Source organism: Danio rerio, chromosome 3, assembly GCF_049306965.1.
Source record: "Danio rerio strain Tuebingen ecotype United States chromosome 3, GRCz12tu, whole genome shotgun sequence".
Classification (NCBI taxonomy): Eukaryota; Metazoa; Chordata; class Actinopteri; order Cypriniformes; family Danionidae; genus Danio; species Danio rerio.
Window position 1 is genome coordinate 13388983 of NC_133178.1, and position 27876 is coordinate 13416858.

At 33.6% G+C, this 27876-nt stretch overlaps 1 long non-coding RNA gene across 2 annotated transcripts; it reads right to left on the minus strand.

The window, feature by feature from the left end:
- Positions 1-1281: 1281 nt before the first annotated feature.
- LOC141381156 (uncharacterized) lies at positions 1282-27761 on the minus strand. Of its 2 annotated transcripts, none has more exons than XR_012400887.1 (4): positions 27529-27761; positions 26493-26599; positions 4609-5529; positions 1282-4118 (listed from the first exon to the last, which is right to left on the minus strand). It is a non-coding gene; the product is annotated as an uncharacterized lncRNA (long non-coding RNA). The 2 variants fall into 2 exon arrangements; XR_012400888.1 differs by having other exon boundaries at positions 26493-26596; positions 27529-27710.
- Between the last annotated feature and the right edge of the window lie 115 nt (positions 27762-27876).

Consider the following 27876-nt stretch of genomic DNA (forward strand, 5'->3'; position numbering starts at 1 on the left):
TTCTGCTCTCAACACAGCTGTTTTTGTTGCCTGTGCCTTTAATGCTGGTTCTCCCCGCCCACCGTTCCCACGTGCCTGTCAGAGTGTGCCCCAATCTCCGCCTCGGCTGCGTCAGATAAACGGCACAGTGACAGACATGAAGGAAGCAGATCTCAACGTTTGTGAGAAACACTACAGTAAGTAGGACTTTACCATAGATTATTTGATGTATTTGTTGTGGAATTATTTGTTGTGTATTAGAGGGGATTGACCCCCCAGTTAATGCTTGTTAATGGACGTCAAAACAAAATGTATGCAGGGGTCAGTCCTCTATAACTCTCAGAACTAAAGGTACGCAAGCTGTCACTGGGGTGGTACCTTTTCAGAAGGTACATGTTTGTACTTAAAGGGTCTTTTTTATCATCTCAAAAGTATATATTAGTACCTAAAATTTTTAATTAATTTAATTTTTTTGTACTTTTAAGGTGCTAATATGTACCCTTGAGGTATTAATATGGTCCCTTTAGGTACAAATGTGTACCTTTTGGAAAGTTACCACCCCAGTGACAGCTCGCATACCTTTATTTCTGAGAGTGTAGAATAAAATAGTTTGCTCTAATCTGCATCTTAAATACAAATATCACTAATTAAATAATAGATATTATGGTGGCTCAGTGGTTAGCACTGTCGCCGCACAGCAAGATGGCAACTGGTTTGAGTCGCGGCTGGGTCAGTTTGCATTTCTGTGTGGAGTTTGCATGTTCTCCCCCTTGTTGGCATGGGCTTCCTCTGGGTGCTCCTGTTTCCCCCCACAGTCTAAAGACATGCGCGAATTGAATAAACTAAATTGGCCGTAGAGGATGGATGTGAATGAGCGTGTATGGGTGTTTCCCAGTACTGGGTTGCAGATGGAAGGGCATTCGCTGTGTAAAACACACTGAATAAGTTGACTGTTCATTCCGCTGTGGCGACCCCTGATAAAAAAAAAAGGGACTAAGCCGAAAGGAAAATGAATAAATGACTAAATTGCATTACTTTTCTAATGAATAGAATTACATTTAGTAAATTCTTAAGTAAATAAAATTTTAACAATTCTATCATTATCGTAGTTGTAGATTTTATAAAGCATTTTACTTTATTACATTTTAATACATTTGTGGAGTCTTGTTATGTATCATGTACACATTTTGGGACTGGCACATTATAGGTTTTATTATTTAAATGTTAGGTTTTGCATTTACTTTTATTATTGTAATGAACAGAAACACATTTGTAAAGTTTTGTTATATCAGCATTTATATTATTATCATTTAAATATATTAGGATTGAGACATTATCCTAGTTTGCAGGTTTTACTATTTATTTTAATTTAGTAATGAACAGAATTACATTTGTGAAGTTTATGTCATCAATTGATCATTATCATGTAAATATATTGTGATTGGGACATTATCCTATAGCTTTAGGTTTATTTTGGTAATGAACAGTATTACATTTGTAAACTTGTAAAGTTATGTCATTTGTAAAGTTGTAAAGTTTTGTTATTTTAACAGATCATTGTCATGTACTTATATTGGGATTGAGAGATTATTTTTTTGGTTTTATTATTCTTTTTATTTTAGTAGTGAACAGAATTAGATTTATTTCATCAATTATATAATTATTATGTAAGTATCTTGGTATTGGGTTGGGATGGGCAATACAACAAATTTGCAATCTCGATTAATTTTCATATTGAACAATAATGATATATATATTTAGATATAAGTTGTTAATGCTTTCATATTTAAAAGAGTATCCCAACAATGACTGGAGCCAGAAAAACTAGAGGGTAAATCTATTTGAGGGTCAATCTATTTTCGGTTGGCGATTAATATTTGGTGGCCAGAAAAAAAAAGGTGCATCACTAATATCAGCACACTTAAATTCTCATTGTTGCACGTTTCTGCTGTGTGATTGGCTCTTAGATCAATATAGAGTAAAGTCCAGAGCTTAGCATAGTTATTGACAAATTTTATTGCGATTTTGAAATTGTCTCATTGATCAGCCCAGCCCTATAGGATTAGGACATTATCCTAAAAAGTAATATTTTAGGTAATGTTATTTATTTTATTTTAGTAATGAACTGAATTACATTTTGTAAATGTTTTGTTGTTTCATCAGTTATATCATTACCATGTAAATATTTATTTTATTTGTAATTAACAATTACATTTGTAAAGTTTTGGTATTTTATCAATTATATCATTAACATGTAAATATATTGAAATTGGGACATTATCCTAGTTTTATAAATTTTGTTATTTTTTTTAATGAACAGAATTACATTTGTAAAGTTGTGAAGTTTTGTTATTTCAACAGTTACATCATTATCATGGACATATATTGGGGATGAGACATCATTTTAGGTTTTCTTATTTAATTTATCATTGAAATAAACAGAATTACATTTGTAAAAGTTTAGTTTCAGCAATTATATCATTATCATGTAAATCTATTGAGATTTAGACATTCTCCTAGTTTTACATTTTATTATTTTATTGCAGAAGACCATTTAAAGTCTTTTTTCTGCAATTATTAATTTTCATAAATATAGTATAGGATTGAGACATGCCCATGGTTGCAGATTACATTTTTAAAATCTTTTTATTTATTTAATTCAATTTAATGTAACACAAATGTAATTTTTAGAAACGTAAACATTTAAAATATTTCTACAAATGATGCATGAGAGTTCAGTTGCGTTCCTGCAGTCTTGCGCGATTGTGTCTGTCCATAATTTCATCCATCAGTTAAGTCAGCGTTTTGTGGGATGTGTGTAATCAGCTTCTCAATGAAGCAGGTGTCCGGACAGGTGTTGTGTTGTAGCTCCGCACAGCTTTCACACTTTGGGAATATCCATATTCGACCCGAAAACACCCCCCTTCGACCTGCTTTTGGCTCTACGTAATGTACGATACGGATATACGTACAACAAACGCACATTTTCCAGTGAAAGGAAAAGTGTTTTGCGTATATAAGAAGATCTTCAGACTATTGTACCCCGTGCTACAGGGAATCAGCCGGCATTGATCAAGACTTTGGCTGGATTTCCTTTGACATGCACTTTTATTAAATTGGTTTGCTGTCGGGTGAAGGCAGCTGGAGACGAATCAAGTGGCAGATGAGCTGGCAGGCCGTGCCACAAGTGTGAGGTGAGCGTGAGAGAGAGAGAGAGAGAGAGAGAGACAGATGGACGGACAGATAGATAAATGATTTCCAGTGGAAGAACAGGAATGGTAAGCTAGCGAGGATAAGAGGCAGCCTGGCATTATCCTGTGCCCTTTAGAATTTAAAAGATGCTGGCATAACATTTAGGTATTTGGGGTGGTGCAGAAAACACACTCGCACAAACCCCCCTTCTTTACAATGATTTGCTTTATGAGGTGCCTGCTGATGCCATGGTAACCCTCCTGTCCTGGGCACGGCACTGGCGCTGGTGTGCCAAAGAAATGCCATGGCAACTTTTTTTTTTTTTTTTTTTTTTTTTAACCCATGTTGCCCATAAACCTTTGAGATTTAGTAAGTGAACCAGTGGATTTACAAATTAGGCTCAGAAAGTGCAAACAGAAACATGAACTTTAGTGTTTCCAGTTTATGTGGTCAAATTGTTGTTAAAATGCTGTAAATTTTACAGTGACAAAAAGCTCTTCTTGATTTCTGGTCAAAATCACAGTGTTCAAATAGACCCTTTTCACATTTTTAGGTTTCTCAGTGGCAGAAGTCGTCATAAATGGGAAAACTTAGAGCGCAGTGAATGGCAGGTCACAACAAATTATTTTTTAACAATCTTATTTGCTTTAATAATAAAAGAAAAACTCCACAATGATGTTATAAAGACTACAGAAAACAGACAGAAAGAAACCAGTCAGTGGGAAGGAGTGACAACAATGCTTGTTATGTATGATAGCAATAATAACAGTAAAAAGAAAGCACAACAGTAATAACTGACAATAACACTAATAATAAATCACAAGTACTACACCAACTACTACTACAGAAAGTTACTAATATTACAACTACTGCTGCTTCTACAACCACGACTACTACTACTACTACTACTACAATGTCTACTACTACTAATTCTACTACAACAACTACTACTACTACTGATATACTACTATAACATCTACTACAACTGATACTACTACAACAACGTCTACTAATACTGATACTACTACAGCGTCTACTACAACTGGTACTACAACAACGTCTACTACTGATACTATTACAGCAATCACTGCTACTACAACATCTACATCGACAACATCTACTACTTCTGATACTACTACACCGACAACTACTTCTACTACTACTACTACTACTACTACTAGAACACCTCTACTACTAATACCACTTTACCAATGACATCTACTACTACAACAACTTCTACTACTACTGATACTACTACAGCGTCTACTACAACTGGTACTACAACAACAACGTCTACTACTGATACTATTACAGCAATCACTGCTACTACAACATCTACATCGACAACATCTACTACTTCTGATACTACTACACCGACAACTACTACTACTTCTACTTCTACTACTACTACTACTAGAACACCTCTACTACTAATACCACTATACCAATGACATCTACTACTACAGAAACTACTACAACTACTACTTCAACAATCCTACAACCACAACCGTTACTACTACAATGACTACTACTACTACTATAACTACTACTACAGCTACCACAGCAACCTGAATATTGACAATGGTAGAAATACTTGTAATAATGATAATGAGGAGAACAGGAGTAGCATAATATTGATGGCAAAAAAGTAAAAGTAATTCTAATAATGATAATAGTGAGGAGTTGAGGGGAGGTCGGGAAATCAGGAAGAGGACAAATAATAACAAAAACAATAACAATAATAAACAGTAAGTAGAAGAAGAGGCAAGAGAAGAAAACTTTCAAGGATTTAAGATGCTGATGACCATTAAAACGTGTCATAACTGGCTTTTGTAAAGTGTCCATTTGTTGATGACTTAAATTATTTTAGCTGAATTGAATTAACTTCACAGGTCACAATTTGTATCAATTAAACAGACTTCAAGAGATAGTTCCCTGAAAAATTTAAGTTGTCACCATTTTCTCATCTTTTACTTGTTTTAAACTTTTAACTTTACCTTTGAAAAACTTTTAAAAAAAAGAATTAATTTGTTGAAAACAAAAGAAGATATTTTGAAGAATGTTGAAAAACGATAACCATTGACTTCCACAACATAGGCTCATTCTGAAATTGTAGTCCTATATACATTTCTGAAGATCGCAAATAATGTAGCCAGAACTATGTATGGCTGCATTTCATCTTTAAAATGAGCTTTACGGTGCGCTAGCAGCTGACCGCTTACCTTCATATGGATGGCTTTCCCGCTGTTACCAGTTTGTCCAGTGGCTCGTAGCATATGTCGGCAGACTTAAGATGCAGAGAGATGACGACCTCAATGACGGGGTTTAAGTCCAGCGAAGAACAGTTCCAGAAAGCATCTAAGACAAAAAGCAAAAGCCAAAAAATTAAATAAACAGGTAAAAAACAGGGTGGGAATGTGGTAAAATCTGAAAACGTGGTTAAAAAAAACAAAACTTGCTTTTTCTGGATTTATTTTCAAAACATTGTCAGTTGGGTTAAAGGAAGGCAGTGGGTGGGTCAATTTGTGCTTTTGAAAACACTATTGGTTGGGTTTAGGGAAGGAGGAGGGTGGGTCAGTCGATCGTTTAATCAGCTGACCGCGGCCTCTTGTGGAAAACGTACCTACTGGGATGTATTTGCAGCTCTCTAGAAATGTAAATAGGGCTACATTTTCCGAATAAGCCCGAGTTGGGCATTTCTTAGTATATTTTCCTACTATGGGTGTCAATGGTTACCAGTTTTTAACATTCTTTACAATATCGTTGTAAATATTGAATACATTTTTCATTTTTAGGTAAACTATCCTTTAAAATGTTAAGTTAAATTTGCTTAACTTAAAGTTAAAAACTTTAGCTTTGAAAGTTTAGCTAGCATAAAAACGAATTGTTACTGTGTAAGCGTTCAGTTGAGGTTCATCTCATGTAATGGTCAAACATCAGCTAATGTACTCACAGACAGTATAGCATTTTGTTGTATTTCTGTCTCAGGGTTTTGTCCTGGTCTGTTCATGCACAGTTCAGCAGTTTGTCTAAATTGCGTTGTTTGTGTTTGCTGTCTTTTATTAAAAACCCAGTCCACCGTGAAACGACTGACCTTTTCTGATGAGAACACAAAGCGCTATTTATTTTACAACCGCTTCGACCACTTTTTTTCATGGTCGAATCAATTCTTACACTGTAAAACCCAACAGTCAACTTTATCAAATGAAACGAGTGTAGTTAACTCTGTTTACTGCAAGGTAATTCTACTCATTTGAAAAGAGTTTTGAACTCAGTGTTGAACGTAATGAGTTCAATAAAAATCTCATTACTTCAATTTAAACGGAGTAAGTTCACAGTACTCATATAGATTTGTTTCCTAATTCAAATGGTTTGTTGCAATCACTTTCCTCCAAATGGTTTAAGTTACCTTAATTTATTGGCTTTTACAGTGTAATGAAAATGATGAATGAACTTTGCAAATGTTTTTAATGAAGTCTCGTTTAGTATAAATTTGTACACTATTTTTAAATACTTGTTTATACGCTGTAAAAACAAAAGGGTAAAGGGTTCCAAAGTTGCAAAAGCTAAAATTCTAAAACATATGTTGGATAAGTTGGTGGTTCATTCCGCTGTGGCTGACCCCTCATGAATAAAGGAACTAAGCTGAAGAAAAATAAATGAATAAATATTTGATCACACTTTAGTGACCATTACCTATGACTTTTGCCTTAATAAACTCCAAATTCGCCGCATATTTATGGCTATTTAGGTAGTAGCATGGGTTTATTGGAGGATTAGGGATGTAGAATAAGGTCACACCGTATATCCACTTTATTAGGTCTAATAAGCAGACAAAATCTTAATAATAGATAGGTATATAAAAGCCACTGGTTAATAGTGACTATTGGTACTTAAACTAATGTGTTACCCTTATTCTTACTCTCAAGTAATCCAACTTATCCTAAATTCTTAATTATAAGGATTATAATGTTGTAATTTATTGTTAATCGTCTTGCACTGACTGATCGTTTCACTTAATAAGACCCCAGGGTATACTAAGGCATTAGATTGTCAAAACCCAGTGTTGGGTTAGTTTTAATTCAATTTAAATGGCACTTTTTAACCCAAAGGTTCAACGTTGTATTCTAATGACCCACCATTTTTCTGAAAGTATCTTCAGGAGCCACAAGTATTAATTTTTAGTCTATACATATATACATATTTAGTCTACACACACAGTTAAAGTCAGAATTATTAGCCCCTTCTTTTAATTATAATTCTTTTAGATAATTCCGAAATGATTTTTAACAGAGCAAGGAAATTTTCACAGTATGTTTGATAATATTTTTTTCTTCTGGAGAAAGTCTTATTTGTTTTATTTCGGCAAGAATAAAAGCAGTTTTAAATTTTTTAAACACTATTTTAAGGACAAAATTAGTATCTCATTTAAGCTATATTTTTTTCCGATAGTCTACAGAACAAACCATCATTATACAATAACTTCATAATAGTATTAATTCTGACTTCAACTATATATACAAATATAGATGTACAAATATCCACCTTTTTAAATGTAGAGAACCAAACAAAGGAGTTTCCCTCTAGTTTTCTGACAAAATCTCAAACTGTGGTTCAACATTCAAAAGAGATGGACATGATCGAAAAAACCACAAATATTAATTAAATACATTTTACAGGTATTACACTGTAAAAAAAATTATTTGTGTTGGGACAACATGAAGGAATTAAGTTAACTTACTAGTTTTTACAAGTTTAAGTTGATTGAACATAAAACGATAAAATTTTCCCCCAAAAACTTAATTAAATTTAAAAAAAGAATTGTTGTTTCAGCTCAATTTAAGTCATTTTTAACAAACAGCAAACGTCATTTTTTTGAGTCTATATACATTTTATTTGTATTTTAATACGTTATAAATTGTTGTTGTTGTTATTATTATTATTATTATTATTATTATTAAATGCTTCTAATTTCAGTATTATAGAGAAAATTTGAAAATTAGCTTGAACCGCCTTTGAGGATCATCCAACATGTCCAAATATCCCTATATTTAAACTAGAACGTCAATTTTTGAGTGTTTATATATATTTTTATTAGTATTTTAATAAATTTTAAATTGTTATTTATATTAAATGCTTCTAATTTCAAAAGCATTATAGTGAAATTTAGAAAATTAGCTTGAAATGTTTTGAGGTCCATCTAATATGTCCAAATATTTATATATTTAAACTAGAAAATTCTTCAAAATGTATTTTTATGACTTTTAAAGTTTTAGTAAGATTCTTCCAGGCCTCAAAAAAAGAAAGAAAAGAAAACAAATGTAAAGCTATAAATATATTAAATAAATAAATAACTATTGCAAAGTAGCAGATAGTTTGCTATGTAATATCTCAACACCACTTCAAAATGAACTTTAGGCTCATATCACATATCTTTCTACAAATATATAGGTATAAGGTCCACCATACATAAGTGTTACAAGCACGACTGTGGACTGCAGCATTTCAGTGCCTCTAAATGCATCCACACATTAATAGTTTAAGCGAGTCGCAATACCATCTCTCCTCATCTGATTTCCATATTACCCGAGGTTATCTAGACATGATGCTCTCTCGCTTGATCTCACTCTCCATCTGACGCCATGCCAACTTAGTGCCAGTCCTGCATCTCATACACACACACACACACACACACACACACACACACACACACACATACACACAAAGAAGTCTTGTTTAGCGTGTTTTAATTCCCTTAAATTAGGGAGTGGTGCCAGGTCCAGCACAAGCAGCCATCACAGAATAAGCAGACTTATAATTGTCCCTCATCTGACACGCAGCTCCTCATCACAGCTTTGTTGCGTCTCTAAAGAGCGCTGCTGCTCCCAGGACTGCATGTGCTCTCTTATTCACTTTCACACATTACACGCATGCATGACTGCACCGTTTAGATGCGGCTGCACCACCGTAATCAGATAATCAGCAGCGGAAAAAAAAAATATGCCAGCGAACTATTCTGAACTGAGGAATGCTACTTAATTTAAAGGGGGATAAAGGAGGAGGAATTGACATGCTGCCTTTAGCCTAAAGAAATCTGTGGGACGCCGGGTTTGTTCTTTACATTTTTCATTAGCGACTGCAGGCATGATCATTTATCCATGGTAACCAGAGTCGCTGGTGGTGTAATAACTGCCATATGGTTACAGCTTTCTCATCATTGTAAATGAATATGGGAACTCTTTCAAATGACATCGGGTTTTTGGTGGGTCACTTTATGTAAATTTTGATTCCGTTTTTGGATGACAGTGGTGAACAGTGGTCTCATACCCTGCAAAATGTGTTTTTATTTATTTAAAAAAGTGAGAAACCCGTTTAACTTAAATTTTAGAATGATGCATGTTACATTTACTTTATTTAAAGGCATATTTAATGACTTTTTAGTGAATTAATTGCTTTTTTTAGTTTACAGACAAACATGAAATTATTTTAACTTATAAATATATAATGTATAAAAGTGAATAAAACATGCACACACACATTTTAATCTTACATGTATTTCTTTCTTTTTTATATTAAATATACATTTATTTATTGTCTTTATTTATTTATATATTTTTCAAATTTTGATGTAAAAATCTTGAGTGACCTTTTTTTTTTTTTTTTTTTTTTAAGAACGTTCAACAAGAATACAAAAACCTACAGAAAGGTATAAATTCTGTGACAACAAAATAGAGAACAGAATTAAACAAGAAGAGAAACCGAAGATTATGCCAGGGGTAATATAAGTTATAAAAAATACTTTAAATCTATCTTAAAGCAAGGTCACAGTGATGTATAGAAGGTCACATAAAATACAGTCTGCTGTGTATTATAGAAAAGAGACAATACCTTAAGATTCGCAGTGTTATTGGTTTTAAAGCTGTAACATTGCTTGGGGTAGAGATTGTATTTAAGTAATAATTCAAGAATGACCTTTAGAATAATTGTAAAGCTTATTAAAAAATAATTGAAAATTGTTTTTATTTTCATTATTTATTTTATTTTTATATTTAACTTCAATATGTATTTTTGTGTAAAAATCTTTTTAAACTTTAAAATTTAAAACTTTCTTTTGTAGTTTTTTTTTTTGTTGTTGTTGTTGTTTAGAATTATTCTTAGAATTCTTAGAATATCCTTTTAAAATTATTCTAAAGCTGTGTAAAAAAATATATATTCTTTTTATATTCATTATTTATTTATTTTTATATTTAACTGTCATATAATTTATAATTTTTTTTACAGATTGTTTAAATTTTTTAGCATGACCTTTAGCAGTTTTAAAATAATGAAAGATTCTTTTTATATTCATTATTTATTTAATCTTATATTTACAGTAATATATATATATATATATATATATATATATATATATATATATATATATATATATATATATATATATATATATATATATATATATATATATATATATATATATATATATAATCGTTTCTCTTCAGTTTCTTTTGAATGTACTTTTTTTACTACTTTAATATTTTAAAATTCTTTTATAATCATTATAGATTTAATTTTATATTTAATTGTAAAAAAATACTGTATATCCAGCTAACTTCATAATTTATCCATTTTAATATAATAGATTTTTAAAAATAAATATGGTGATTTCAAATTAAAAAAATTTCATTCTTAAAACAATTGATTTGATTCGATTTATTTCAAACAAACAAACAAACAAAAAAATCATACACAAAACAATTGTTTTAACAAAAAACTTTTCATCAAGTTCTAAATGGAGCGGGATGAAGCACCATTATTATTTACCCCCCCCCCCCCCCCCCCCACATTACCACACATCATTTGTCTATTACTTCAACCTATTTCTTCTTTTCCTTATCTCTTCTTTTTATAACCTTCTTTATATGAGTTTTATATGTTAAAACAAATGTAAAAAATGTTATAAATATTACCAAAATCTCATTTTACACATTTCTTTTTAATAAAATGTCAAAGTATTATTATTCATTTTTTAATGGTTATTTTCAAATCTGAGACTAAACTACATTCATTATCTGCCAACTCATGCATAATTTGATTTGATTCATTTATTTCAAACAAAATATCATACATTTAAAAAATTCAAATAAAATACATTTCATCATAATCCAAAAAAAAAAAAAAAAAAAAATATATATATATATATATATATATATATATATATATATATATATATATATATATCGACTTATTCAAATACACTTAAAATAATAAATTCTCTATCTATAATCAATCTGTATGTGTTTGTGTGTGTGTGTGTGTGTGTCTTTTATAAGCCACAACATGATAAATTTGATCAGATAAGCTGTAATAGTTACTCAAATTAAAGTTTAAAACAAGAACACGCATCAGCTTCCAGTTATTGTCTTAAACAGGCCTCATTGGATCTTAAAAGTGTATCATACAGCAGGAGCTAGCTAACGAACACAATGTGCTATTAAATTCAATTTCACAAGAGTCAGGTAAACACAACTTACACACACACTTAACCACACACACACAGCATCGACCGCAGCTCCTGTAAGCGCTGTGTTTGATGCAAATATTTGTTTGTATGTACACAGAAACAGTGTGGTGACACCCAGAAGCCCAGTGTTGGTTGGCTGTGCAGGATCGGTATGTCAGTAAGTCTGCTGATGGCAGGCGGGCGGCTGGCGCTGGCTCCGTATGGCTACAGCTGCCCGGATTGCACTTCCTGGCGTTTTCTATGTCAAAGTCCTCTCTCCCTCTCGCTAACACATACTCACACAAACACAGGCATGCATGCTGGCTGCATCCTGCCCGCGCGCTCCTCCTGATTGGTGCTCGCCGTGCGCTTTTCCCCTTTTATTTATTAATTTTCCCGCCATCCCAGGAAGAGGATTTCTTCTGGCAGGAGGGCGCAGGAATGGCGCTGGACAGGCAGGGTGACCCGGGGTTCAGGTGGCAGCTGTGTTATGACTTCTCTGCCAGGTCGTGGCTGATGGTATGACCACGTTCTCTTGCTTTTTTTGCTCTCTCTTTCACTTTTTTGTTTTTGTTTTGCTGCTCACTTTTTTCCAACTTCGTGAAACTCATTTTACACCATGCTGAAATCGGATATCATCTATCTATCTATCTATCTATCTATCTATCTATCTATCTATCTATCTATCTATCTATCTATCTATCTATCTATCTATCTATCTATCTATCTATCTATCTATCTATCTATCTATCTATCTATCTATCTATCTATCTATCTATCTATCTATCTATCTATCTATCTATCTATCTATCTATCTATCTATCTATCTATCTATCTATCACTTGCATTTTCATTGATTTAAGTTTTTTTTTTAAAGCTACTTTAAAGCTAAATCCATTGTTGTCTGTTGATTTGCGATGCAATTTGTTTGGATTATTTTACTAATTTATATTTGTGTAACTATTTGCTGTTTTATTTACATTATTTACATATTTTCAAAACATTTTATGGCCTTCGTTTGATGCAAGTGTAAATAAAAAGTGCCAATCATTATAATTAATAGTTAACTGCGTTTAGTTTAATTTCTTTGGGATCAACTAAACTACATCAGTCAGCAAATATACATTTTCAGTGTGTTATTTCTTGTTCAGTCACACCTTCTAATACATTTATAGTATTAAGAACAACAAATGAATGAATTATTTAGTTTTATTCTTCAAAACTTAATTCTTTCTAACTTTGTTTAATTGTTGTTGTTTTAGCTTGAGCGTTGGCTTCCCTGTGTTCTGATCGGAGAATTATTTACATTTTTGTGCTACTTTCGCCTTTTCAATTAAGCCTAATTAATCATGGAAAGCGATGTAAAGCACAACCCCTAAACACAGAAGGTCCTCAGATGAGGGATTTCAGAGACTTCTGTATACAGAGCCTTATCGGGGGATCTGACACAGTTTAAACCTCATGGGCCTTTCATAGAGACTGCCTGCTGTGCTACTGGCTATGTAGGGCAGAGAGAACCAGGCGCCCCGTTTGTGTGTGTGTGTGTGTGTGTGTGTGTGTGCGCGTATGTGTGTGTGTTTGAGGAATAAGAGCAGGGGAGAGCTTGCGTCCTCTGAGGGCAAACATAGAGCAAGTTGGAGTTTAATGTTGAAGGGTGGCAAAATCATAGGAGAAGGGGGGATTATGAAGAGAACGGCTTTATGTCAGGGACTACAGGTTGTTTTTTTAAACTAAGCAACTTTAGTTTTGATTCCTGTTCGAGATCCATGAAGGCTATTACAGGCCCAAGTCATAGAATAACCTATCTTAGGACTTTTAATTTGCAGTTTTATAGAATAACGTCCATCTATTGTTGCCGTAAAACCTTGAATTATACACGTTAAATGCATAGTTCACTCAAAAATGAATATATTTACTCACTATTTACTCACCATCAAGCGGTTTTAGACCTTTATAAATGCTAGATGTTGTTGAACACAAAAAAAAAACAGATATTTTGAAGAATGTTGGAAACTGGGAACCATTGACACCCATAGTAGAAAAAAAATACTATTCAAGTCTAAATACTAGTACATGTGACCATTTTGTGTGTGTGTTTGAGTGGAGAGCTTACCTTCTCGGAGGACAAACATTGAGCAAGTTGGAGTTAATGTTGAAGGGTGGCAAAAGGGGAGATTATGAAGAGAACGGCTTTATTCCATGGGTTACAGGTTGTTTTTTAAACTGAGCAACTTTAGTTTTGGTTCCTGTTCGAGATCCAAGAAGGCTTTTACGGGCCTATGTCATAGAATAACCTATCTCAGAACTTTTAGTCTGTAGTGTTAAAGAATAACATTTATCTATTGTTGCTGTAAAACCTTGATTTATACACTTTATATGCATAGTTCACTCAAAAACGAATATTTACTCACCATCAAGCGGTTCCAGACCTTTATAAATGACAGACTTTGTTGAACACAAAAGAAGATATTTTAAAGAATGTTGGAAACTGGGAACCAGCTTTTTCTTAAATTAACTTATTTTGTGTTCATCGGAAGAAAAAACCACCAGCAGGTTTATGTCAAGTAAAGGGTGAGTAAATGACAGATTCTTTTCTGAGGTAATTGCTCACTGAAGCTCCAAAGAATCTATCCATTCATCTATATCCACCCATCCATCCATCCATCCATCCATCCATCCTTTCCCTCATGGTTGCAACTTTGCAGCTTTTTTAACACACAGTTAATTCCATGTTAGAGTGCATCTGCACTACCAAAATGTACTGAAAATAGGAAAGTTTACTTTGCTTTTTTAAAATTGTGTACGAACAGCAACTTTGTAAAATTGATCCCCGTTCATAGAGATCTGCAGAAACGACTAGAAATGCTATATTCTTCATGCCAAGCCAGTAGTTGGCAATAATGTGACTCAGTATCTTGATGAGCACAGACACAGTCCTGCAGTCCGCCATTATTTTAACTGTAAGCTACTCGCACAAGTCTATACTTGACGTCACTCTTTTCATGGCAAACAATAAAACAAGGCAACTTGATCCATATCTACAGATCTGAAGTCAGCCACACCAAAATGCTTGAAATATAAAGAAATTGTGCCATATATATATATATATATATATATATATATATATATAAATGTGGTGATTTCCTGTTTTTAGTTCCATTATTAACTAAAGTAGAACTTTAATCATTTCTAGTGGCACGTTTTTAATTAGTATCATTAAACACAATGTCAAATAATAATTAAGTTTATTCAAAATATACTGCATTATTGTTAATTACCTTTTTAGGTAACAATTTATAAAACTACACACTATAAATCCCCTATTTAGAATTAACATAGAATGACTTCACTATATGCTAAGCATTAACTCTACATTAATAGACATTAGTAAGCAGTTTATAACTGCACATAAAAATGCTTTATTCTTGACTTATAAGCACATTTTAAGCTGTACAGTAGTTTTATTTTAGTTAGAATTGCAAATATTAATTTTTCATTTGATACAGTTTCATTTGTGTATATTGTTGTTTCTTGACTAGAATATAACTGAGCCTTTAATTGTCATTTATTAGGGATTTTATAAAGCATTAATAGTCCTTACTTTAGGTCATAAAACTAGATGAAGTTAAGTTAAAGTATTTATTAACATACAAATTTACTGTTAGTATGCCTGAATAATAAGATATATAAATGTTAATTTAAATAGTTTAATTATCATTTACTAACTCATTCTGAATGATCTTAAACCACCAACTATGCCTAAATAACTGGTTTGTAAATATTGCAATGCTTAATTTAGTCATGAAATATTATGATTAACAAAGTATGAAAATACAATCATTAAGCACATTTTAAATGTGCTCGTAAGTTAAGAATAGAGCATTTGTATCTGCAGTTATTAACTGCTTACTAACATCTATTAATGTAGAGTTAATGCTTCACAGATAATGAGTTCACTATGCTAATGCTTATTAAATGGTTCATACACAGCAAAGTCCTCTGGGTAAAATTAACTCTGTTCAGAGAGTATTTGGTCCCTTTTTTTAAATAAGGGCAAACAGGTTGGTAATGAGCAAAGCTGCTGTTTGTGGAGTTGCTAAATGATCCTTTGCTGAGATTTTGAGAAATTCAATGTATTAGATTTCAGCTGATTTCATCTGAGGCTTTCAATCGAGTCAGTTGTAGTTTTGTGTTTCTCTTCTGTTTCTGCTTATTAACAGCAAGTGTTCATCATCATTGCTCAATCATCAACTAATTAATCATTTCATTGTCTCATTAACTTGAGTACCTTTTAACATCAGTTTAGAGAGGGACCAAATACTATCTGAGTAAATTTTTCTCTGAGGATCTTGCTGTGCGTGTAGTTATTGTGTTACCCACTTTGTGCTACTTTTACCTTATTAAATATTTTTTATACATGGAAAACCACTCAAACCATGTAAAACTCTTTAAAGACATGTAAAACTCGAATTTTAAACTTTAAAAAGTTTTGCATTTGAAGTTTAAAGAAACTTATCTCTTTCTTTCACTTTACTGTTCGCGTCTTTTGTTTTTATACACAACACAATCTTTGTGAATGGTCCATTAAAATAATTAATGAACCATCTAGAACTGTTGTAAGGGTTAATTATCTAAATATTGTTATTCCTTAAATCATGTAAAAGTCTGACTTAAAGGTTGTTTCACCTTTTCTATCCGCTTGTTAAGTGTGACGTCACGTGGAGCGGCTTCCGGATCCAAGCGCTCTATTCAACAGAATGGGAAGATTCATGAAATGGTAATAATAAACGTTCACAAAGCGATTTAAGGCTTTCGAAAGTCACGATCGCAATGTATATATGTCCATGTCTAATATCCGATGGCCAGAAAGTGATTCATTGTTTTATAAATTGTTAAAATTTTGGTATTTGTTATGCAGCAAGCCCAGAGATTGTCGTGTACACTATGACTTTATGTAAAATCAACTTTAATGTGTGATGGGAATAAAACGCGATCATAAACGAATGATTTCTCCACTCAAATGAATGGCGGCTTGGACCCGGAAACAGTATACATACGTCACAAACACGTCACCACTTAACAAGGGGATAGTCAACAGAAGATTGTGTCAGTGGGCTCGTTTGACCTATAGCAACCATACAAAACACCCTAGCAACCGATTATTAAATTAAAATGCTAGTTTATAATTCTGGGACTGATATTCTGCATATACCACATAGACTCGCTTCATCTTTCTCCAATCCTTCAGCGATCTCTTTCTCCCTCACGTTAGCACATCCCTGTCATCTGTTCAAATAATCCTGCTCCCTCGTCCCAGTCCAACTTTCCTCTCTTTTTCCTCCTCGTCTCATCTCATCTCTCTTCTTCATCCATCCAAGCGTTTGTCAATCCCTGGCTACAGATGTCCACACCTCTTCCTCTCGCCCGCTCCATATCTCTGTCTCTCTGTGCACAGATGCCCGCTTTGGCCTGCAACAGCTGTCCCGCCATGTGCTGCTACCAAGTGTTGATGCGCTGTTAGGAAAAGGGAGGGGAGGGGGGCGGCTCATGAATATTCATATTAATTTGGACCCATTCTACCAAACAGAGCCTGGCACTGCCAATGAAGCCCCTCCCCTTGATGAGATGGTGGCAGAGAGGAACCGTGAGACTAGGCCAGACTCCGTGGCCTGATTCCACGAAATAAGACTCGATGCTAAGAGCTGCGAAAGACAGCTGACTGAAAAGCCAGAGAAATGGAATGATGATCCCACAGAAACGTCCCAGAAAGTATCGCCATTAGCGCACTGAAATATATGGAGATATATTGAAAAAAAAACAGATTTCATTCACCAAGCATGAATGTCGCCAATCATTTAGAGTACGTATTTACAAATGAGATTTGACTAAAACTGGCCTATCATTTGGATGTTTTGAAGATTCACATTCATACACAATCAAGTATGCTAGTAAAAGGATACAATAATGCATTTTGATGTCTACTTTTGACACCAATTGCGTTTTTTAAGCTATTAAAGGTATAGGACTTACCTTTTAAGGTACAGTACTTGCCTTTTAAGGAATAGTACTTGACTTTTAAAGTATAGGGCTTGCCTTTTAAGATATAGGGCTTGCCTTTTAAGGTATATCACTTGCCTATAAGGGTATAGGACTTGCCTTTTAAGGTAAAATACTTGTCATTTAAGGTATAGGGCTTGTCTTTTAAGCTATAGGACTTGCCTTTTAAGGTAAAATACTTGCCATTTAAGGTATAGGGCTTGTCTTTTAAGGACTTGCCTTATAAGGTTTAATACTTGCCTTTTAAGGTATAGGTCTTGCCTTTTAAGGTATAATACTTGCCTTTTAGGATATATAATTTGCCTATAAGGGTATACGACTTGCCTTTTAAGGTATAATACTTGCCTTTTAAGGTATAAAACTTGCTATTTAAGGTATAGGGCTTGTCTTTGAAGGTATAGGATTTGCCTTTTAAGCCATAATACTCGCATTTTAAGGTTTATGGTTTGTCTTTTAAGGTATAGGACTTGCCGTCTAAGGTATAGGACTAGTTTTTTTTGGAGAATAAATATTTTATAATTATGTATTTATGGGTTCATATTGATGTTTTGGTATAACTGTGACTATAGAAATGGCCCATCATTTGGACGTTGTAGACCAAATGGGACCAATAATAAGTTGGAAGCACATTGGAACTATCTGATACTTCCTTGAAGATGAATGACTTTTTTTAAACACTGAAAATAAAATCCTACATGGGATTTGACAAAAATTGGTTAATCAATAGCATTCACCCATGCACACAAACAAAATTGGTTCATCAGTGATTCTCTGTAGTGATGTCGTACTGCAAAGTGGTTCTTTGGGTCGTAAAAAGGGAAACAATGCAAGTCCTATATAGCACCAGTAATAGTTCTTTAGTTGTTCTTTAGTGTAAGGTGCTACATCAAGCCTCTTTACTGTAGAGGCTATGTGCCACTTGAAGTGTTTGCCCTATGATTATGAGCCAAAACAAAACACTTTGCCAAAAATGTAAACGAAATGTTTTTTATATATTAAACACGTTTTGATGGGGCATTAATAAGTTCTTCACATTGTTTTATTGGTTTTTACTTGGAGAAAATAAAATACCTCATGCGATCTGACCAAACCTGGCCAACCATTTGGAAATTGAGTTCACATTTACAAGTGCTTTCTTAAAAATGATGCTAGATTGTACTTTAAAGTTATTTGGCTTACAGTAAAAGCATATTGGATTCACTTTAAGTGCTACATGGCAACTTTTTATATAAAGACGGGGTTGCTTAGCACCTTACCTACCCTTAAGAACCACTAAAAAAAAAACATTACTGGTGTTATATAGGACTTAAATTGGTTCCCCTATGATTATGAGCCCTCAACCACCACAAAGAACTGCTAAAGAATATATATATATATATATATATATATATATATATATATATATATATATATATAATTTTTTTAAACCAGATTCTTTGGAGTTATCATTATTATTTAGTTTTTTTATTTTTATTTTTTTAAAGGATTTTCACATTGACAAAGTGGTTTAAACCAAAGAAAACACAAGCAAGATTTTTTTAAACGTTTTTTATTTTTTATTTTGTTTCTCTAAAACAGATGAGAACGAGTGAAGAGTAAAATGAGAAAAAGACAATAATGTCTCAATCTTTTTCAATATGAGTATAAGAGCTTTTATAATTATCTTCACATACTCTGTTGATTTGTTAAATCTTTAGTTTCTGTATTAAAAATATCTGAGATGCATAAGGATGATCTTGGAAGAAACATAACTTTAAAGTTCAAATAAATTAGCCCAACTTGAGAGCAATTGAATCATTTATTGAAAGCACCAGTACCTACCGGATTGTACATCTGTAGAGAGTGTAGCTACCAAAGCAAAGTCTTGCAGGATGGAGACAGAAAGATTAAAAAGGCTGGAGCGGGTTTTAGCAGCAGAGAGCTAAGCCGGGCAGGGACGACAGATGAGGATTGAAGAAGAATGGAGGGAAGGAGCAGAACGGTAGATGGGGCAGGAGAGGTGTATGGTGATAACAGATGAGAAAGGCTGGAGCTGGAGGAGGGGGTCAGTCTCTGGTGTGCGTGTCCTCTGCTCTCTTTCATGAAGAGCCAGGGAAGCAGATTATAGCAGGCCTCCTCTTTCAGTCTCTCCAGGGGAGGACAACCCCGCTCCCCCAGCATCCACTGGCTTTAATGCTCTGCATCCCCCTGGACCAGCCTGGATCCAGACCAGATGCAGCACTTCCACACACACACTCGCACACGCACATACACGAACTGGACATCCTAGCCAACCCATCTGATGGATTTGATCTTGACTTTTCTTTGACCCTGCTGAACTAATATGCATATTCAGGCCAACGCATTGCATTTCTTTGTGGTTTTTTGATGAGTTCTGTTAGTTTATCTCACTCCTCATGTATGCTCGGATGTATAACGTAGGAACTCAGATATACAAACTTTGTGCATTTTTGATTATCATCGTTTTTTTTTAAAGACCTTTTAACCTCCCCCCAAAATCTTGGTAGATGATGAAGCATATGAAAACATGACGAATCACAATATAAATGATCAATACCACTAGAAGTGCTTTTTTTCACTTAAGCCAGTTAGCAATTATTTGGGGCACTGTAGCAAACCCATTGCAAAATTATAGAAAACTGCATGATCATGTTTCCTACCAAAGAATTCTCCCAAACAATTTTTGTTATTTTTATTATTATAACTTTTTTTTGTTAAACTTCAGCCTACATTTTTGTGAAATGGCTATGTAAAATGAACTTTATGGGGCAATATGACTTTTACGTTTTTTGTGAATTATTATTTTTTTTGACCAAAATAATAACTTAATTGTGTCATCGATTTGTAATCTAATACATTTGCCCCACCTCCTCGTCGGCATCTTTAAGAAGAACACTGTAAAAAATGCTAAGTTCCACACAATTCCTTTGTGACCATTTTTTAAAATTGAAGCGGATTGAACATAAGAAATAAAAGTTGTGCAAAAAAAATCTTAAGAAATGTTTTAACTCAATTTAAATAAGTAGTTTGAACAAGCAGCGAGTCGTTTTTTGAGTGAACCTTTAACTGAAATGTTAAGACAATATACCCCAAGTAATTCTTTTCAGATTCGCCAAAATTTAGAGCCTGCCCTCTAGTGGATATGTCATCTGAAACGTGCATCGGAACGTACCCGGAGCAACGTATTTTACATTTCACAAAAAACACTGGAAAAAAACAATTCAAAGATGATTGCTTGGATTTTACACTTTTTTTTTTTTATTAAGAGGTTGTAAATAATTTATTTGTGCTGAATTTAAGCAAACTAATTATGCTGAACATTATTAAATTTAATTTGTTTTTTGTTTTATTTAACCCATATAAACTGAACAACATGCATTTAATTAATTAGTTGACTGCAGTTTATTTGTAAAATGATCACTATGGAACTTTTACAAATGTTTTTTTTTTTTTTTAGACCAAAATCTTACAACAAAACAACTTGTGTTTCTATGATTTGTAATTGAATACATTTTCCTCTCCTCCTCATCAACATTTTTAAGAAAAACACTGTAGGAATGCTGGGCTCCACACAATTTTTACACGTTGTTCCAACACAAATCGATTAAGTTAACTTAACCATTTTTACAAATTTAAGTGGATTGAACATTAAACAATTAAGTTTTCCCAGTAAGTCAGGGGTGTCCACACTCTAGAAGGGCTGGTGTCCAGCTGATTTTAGCTCCAACATGCCTCAACACACCTGCAAAGTGTTTCTAAAAAGCCTAGTTAGAGCTTGAATATTTAGCCCAGGTTTGTCTTATTGGGGTTGTACCTAAACTTTGCAGGACAGTGGCCCGCCAGGACTGAGTTTGGACATGCCTGTTGAAAGGCAACCGTGGTTGTCCAGAAAGGCCCCTTTTATAAATAAACTAATTATTATTATTATTATTTTTATTATTGAATTGTGTTGTTCTAACTCATTTTAAATGAGTAGTTTAAACAAGCATCAATAGTCAATTTTGAGTGAATGTTTATCTGAAATGTATAACAAAACATACCCTAATTCATTTCAGATTCGCCAAAATATAGAGAGCGCCCTCTAGTGTATATGTCATCTGAAACGTGCATCAGAACGTACCCGGAGCAACGCATTTTACATTTGGCAAAGGAAATATAAGATGAAGCATGTGTTTCCAAAGAGCCTTAGTTGTATTTACTTTTCTTTTGACGTAAAGCTGAATTTTCATCTGCTGTACTGTTTTCGCTGTCACACAATCATTTGCAAAGCATACCCTGATTTCAAAACATTTCTTATTATTATCATCATTGTTGATTCTTTAAATGACCAGAAAGTTTAAGAGAACAACATTTAATATAGAATGTATCGAATAAAAATATGCGTTTCTTTTTTTAAAATTGGAACATTGTACCTATTTAAACAATAAATTATTAGCTATGTGTATAATCTCAAATGTGTGGTTTGAGTAAAAACCTACAGCATTTTTGGACATACATTTTAGTCCCTCTCATTGTCCTGAAGGGTCCACATGTTGGTCTCTCTTCACGCTGTAAATCAGAGGCAGAAAGCCCTCTTGCTGGTGTAAGATAAGCTCTGCGCTCGCAGGCCTTTCCTCCAGAGACTCGCTCTCCCGAAGCAATGCTGTGCTCCAACCTGATAAGGTGAGAGAGCTGCGTTCTGCTCCAATCCCGATGAAGCCTCACCGCAGATGACCAATCACAGAACATGCTTTCCGTTGTTTATCCCATCGCTGATCTACCTGACATGGTTGGGTCAAGCTGGGAGGCTTAAATGCTTTTTACAGCATATTCCTCCTCTGATTGTGCTACAGTAGATCATATAGCATTACCGACCAGTGAAAAAAGCAACATGCAGAACATTGTAAAGCTTTTTCTGCAATAGTTTGATCTTATCCGTTTTCTGCTTCGTTCCACTTTTCAAAAACGCTTTCAAAGCCTTCCCAAGCCTTTGGCAGATTAAGCGCATACTCTTCAGGGGACAGAAACATACACCTTTAAGATGAGAGGAGCTTTGAACATGTTAATTAGGTACACTTCCTAGGGAATTGTTTTAAAGGTTAACACACTTTGCTTTGAAAGTAAAAAAAACACCTCTGACATTTTGCTCTACTGCACTCAGTCTGTGAACTGTAGCCATCAGTCCTATATTCTCACGAGCCATCCATCACTGTTAACATGAGAAATATTTGACTTTTCTTCTTATTATTATTATTTAATGTACATTTATAAAACTATATTTAGTATTTTAAATTTAATTACAGAAAACTGGTTAATTATGCTGTTCCTTTTTCTCTCTTGTAATCAGCATTTCTTTTTTTTTTCTTTTGAGATTTATGTTTGGTAGCACCTTAGTTTAAGTAACAATTCTCACTATTAACTATAGTGGATTATTGCCTGTCTTTTATTACGATGTCTTTAAGAAGAACACTGTAGAAATGCTGGGCTCCACACAATTCCTTCATGTTATCCCAACACAAATCGGTTAAGTTAATGTAACCCTTTTTACAAATTTACGTGGATTGAACATAAAACAATTAAGTTGTCTCCCCAAAAACGTAAGAATTGTTTCAACTTATTTTAAATAAGTAGTTTGAACAAACGGCAAGTCATTTTTGAGTGAACATTATTCTGAATGTATAACAAAACATAACTTAAGTATTTCATTTCAGATTGGCCAAAATTTAGAGAACGCCCTGTAGTGGATGTCATCTGAAACTTGCATCGGAACGTACCCAAAGGAATGTATTTTATATTTTGCAAAAGCATAGGCTGAGGCATGTATTTCCAATAAGTCTTAGATGTAAATTCAAAAATAGCTTTTGGCTGTTTATTATTAATTATAAAGCACACACACTGCATATCCCTATTACTATGGAGCTAATTGGGGCAAATGTCATACTTTGTTTTATTAACAACAAGAAAGGGACCTCATATATTTTTATTCATGACCTACTGCCATTCCAGCAGAAAAAAAAAAAAAAAAAAAAAAATATATATATATATATATATATATATATATATATATATATATATATATATATATATATATATATATATATATATATATATACACATATACACACACACACACACACACGCATACACTCACTGGCCACTTTATTAGATACACCTTACTAGTTCAGTGTTGTACCCCATTTTGCCTTCAGAACCACCTTAATCCTTTGTGGCATAGATTCTTCAAGGTACTGGAAATACTTTTGAGAGATTTTGGTCTATATTGACATGATGGCATCACGCTGCAGATTGTCGGCTGCACATCCATGATGCGAATCTCCCGTTACACCACATCCTAAAGGTGCTTTATTGGATTGAGGTCTAGTGACTGTGGAGGCCAATTGAGCACACTGAACTCATTGTCATGTTCAAGAAACCAGTCTGAGATGATTTGCACTTTATAACATGCTCTTCTGCATACCTCGGTTGTAACGAGTGGTTATTTGAGTTACTGTTGCCTTTTCTATCAGCTGGAACCAGTCTGGCCATTCTCCTCTGGCATCAACAAGGCATTTGCACCCACAGAACTGCCATTCACTGGATATTTTCTCTTCTTCTGACCATTCTCTGTAAACCCTAGAGATGTTTGTGCATGAAAATCCCAGTAGATCAGCAATTTCTGAAATACTCAGATCAGCCCGTCTGGCACCAACAACCAAGCCACGTTCAAAGTCACTGAAATCCTCTTTCTTCCCCATTCTGATGCTCAGTTCAACTGCAGCAGATCATCTTGACCTTGTCTACATGCCTGAATGCATTGAGATGCAGCCATGTGATTGGCTGATTAGAAATCTGTGTTAACGAGCAGTTGGAAAGGTGTACCTAATTAAGTGGCCAGTGAGTGTATGTATTACAAAACAGTTTGACCAACGTTTTCCTTCATCTGATTATCTTTCATTGTTCATTTTGCCCAATGTTCATATTTATTTTACATGTACAAGTATTTTACAAGTATGAATCAGAACTATAATGGTGCGTCTTAATTATTATACTGTAAATATCTACCTGTAGGTGGTTGTTAAGGTTTTGGTTGCTATGGGGTGCTCTTTTTTTTTTTTTTTTTTTTTTTTTTTTTTTTTAATTTTACTTTTTTTTTTTTTTTATCAAAGTGAAAAATAAGATGCTTTCTGTATTCGTTATTGCCCTCTTATAGGGAGTAATTTGTTTCATTTTCTGAGCTAATTTCTTCTATTTTCTTACACTGTAAAACCCAACAGCCAAGTTTATCAAATTAAATGAGTGTAGTTAACTCAATTTACTATTAAGTGAATTCTACATTTAAAAAGAGTTTTGAGCTCTGTGTTAAAGGTAATGAGGTAATTAAAAATCTCATTAATTCAACTTAAAGTTCACAGTACTCATATAGATTAGTTTAACTAATTAGTTAAGCTAACCATTAGTTTAACTAACCTATTGTGTTTTACAGTACTCAGTTTGTTTGAGTTCTCTTTATTTATTGGGTTTTACTGTGCTCGTATTACTTAATTTACTCAAATGGATTAAGTTCACAGTACTCAATAGGGTTAGTTTTCGAACTTAAAGAGTTTGTTGCAATCGATTTTCTTAAACAATTTGAGTTTCCTTAACTTATTGGCCTTAACAGTGTAGTAAACAACCTTTTTCTTCATTTTTTTACGCAATGTTCATATTTATCCTGCAATGTCCATTTTACATGCATGATATGAATCATCGCCTAATCGAATGAAATTCTATTGGCAGTTGTGTACATAACACACCTGTAGTTGGTTGCTAGGATCATCTAAAGTGGTTGCTACAGGGTTCTCTTTTTATCTAAGTGAAAAATAAGATGCTTTCTGTGAAGTGCAGTTTCTTGCCCTCTTTTGGAGGTAATTTGGTTCATTGTCTAGCTCATTTTTTCTATTTTTTTACACTGTAAAACCCAACAGTCAACTTCATTAAATGAAATGAGTGTAGTTAATTCTACTCATTTGAACTCAGTGTTGAAGGTAATGAGGTAATTAAATTCTACATTGCTACAATCCATTTGAGTTGCCTTAACTTATTGGGTTTTACAGTACTCAGTTGGTTTGAGTTCGCTTCATTCATCAGGTTTCACTGCGCTCAAATTGCTTTGTGTACTTAAATGGATTAAGTTCACAATACTCATTAGGATTAGTTTTTGAACTTAAATGGTTTGTTGCAATCGATTTCCTTAAAGCAGGGGTCGCCAATCTCGGTCCTGGAGGGCCGGTGTCCCTTCAGGGTTTAGCTCCAACTTGCCTCAACACACCTGTCTGGGTGTTTCAAGTAGACCTAGACCTTGATTAGCTTGATCAGGTGCATTTGATTAGGGTTGGAGCTAAAATCTGCAGGACTCCAGGAACAAGTTTGGTGACCCCTGCCTTAAACTATTTGAGTTACCTTAACTTATTGGCTTTTACAGTGTTGTAAACACTCTTTTTCTTCATTTTATTGTACACAATGTTCATATTTATTCTGCAATGTCCATTTAAAATGCATAATATGAATAATCGCCTAATGCAATGAAATACGAGTGGCATTTGATCTGGTCTTTTTCATAGTGAAAGTTATAATAGGCACTGTTGATTATGCAGGGCAGTGTAATGTAAAAGCATGTCGACTTTTTTTTTTGGCTGTGCGCAGTAACAAGAGAGGGAGGTGTAATGGTTAATCCAGGCTCAAATGCTTCTTTTGCTTTAGGTTCAGGGAACTTTGCCTACAGATCTGTGATTATACTGTGCACTACCTCAGCGTTTGGCCTGGTTCACTCGCCAAGGTCAGCATTCCTGGCCCCGGCCGTTGCTTAGCGGAGTCTGAGCTTCAGTGCTGTCTATTCAGCTCCGAGTGGCCCTGCTAAATTAAAGACAGGCAGTCAGAAATTAAAGCCAAGCCCAGGAACAGACAGCAGAGACTAAATTCAATCTGGGCTGAACACAATGAATGACTCTTCCTGTCTGGATATTTCACAAACTTTACTTTATAGGTTACCTAAAGTATAAATTTGCATCACTTAAAACAAGACATATATCGTTTGTTCATATTATTAATCAGCTGAAACAACACAATTCTTGAGCTTTCTGTGAGACAACTTAATTGTTTTATGTTCAGTCCACTTAAATTTGTTAAAACTAATAAGTTAACTCAATTGCTTCATGTTGTCTCAACACAAATTGATTGTGTTGAACCCAGCATTTCTTTACAATGATCTCCTTAGTTGCTGTTTATTAAAGATGTACTATTATTATTACTATTATTATAGATGATTAATAAATTTAGAGAAATTAGGAAGGATGGATTTTTTTAGAATGCATGCAGATCATAGTTTTATTTAATTCAGCTGCAGTAATTTGACTAAATCCTGGATGTTTAATTTTCTTAAAATATAAAAATATATCAATCTTTTTAAAAGTCTTCAAACTGTGTGTTTTTTTTTAATTCTTGTATATTATTGTAATATTTCATTTTCAAGTATTCAGATTATCAAAATGTATGAGAGAAATTGTTGAGAATTGTCATTTTTAGGTAAACCTGGAATATGTATTAGATTTTTTTCGTTTCATTTAGATATTTTTTTAATGCATTTACTTTATTTATATTTTCCCTCTCTCTTTCCGTCTTTTCTTTCTCTCATTTTTTCGTCTTTTCTTTCCTCTTTTTTTCTTTAAGCGTTTGTGAAAAAAGGTTTTGCTGAATTTAGTTGATCGGTTATAAAAAAATATAAAGCAGTATGATTTATAATACAGTAAGTCGCGTTTAACTGAATAAGTGCGCTAGAAATGCACCTGCGCTTCTCATCCTCGAGTTCCTCCTTCCGTCCAGCATTTACTTGATCTTTCCGTTCAAATATGTCAGAACATTAACCGTGAATCTTTGTATTTCTGTCTTTTTGCCCCTTGTACCGTTTCTCTTTTTTGTTCTTCTGCTTTTTTTGTAATCCTGTGCATTTCAGTCTTCACTCATATTTATTTTAAGAGACGAATTCAAATCATATTCTATGTCGCGGACATTCTAAAATAGAATTATGTCCGTATTCTAATAATGACGCAGTTTAATAGTGCATTTTAAGATTGGCCAAATATTATCTTTTAATTTTAAACAATCGCATTTATTTTCTCTCCAGTATTTGCTGG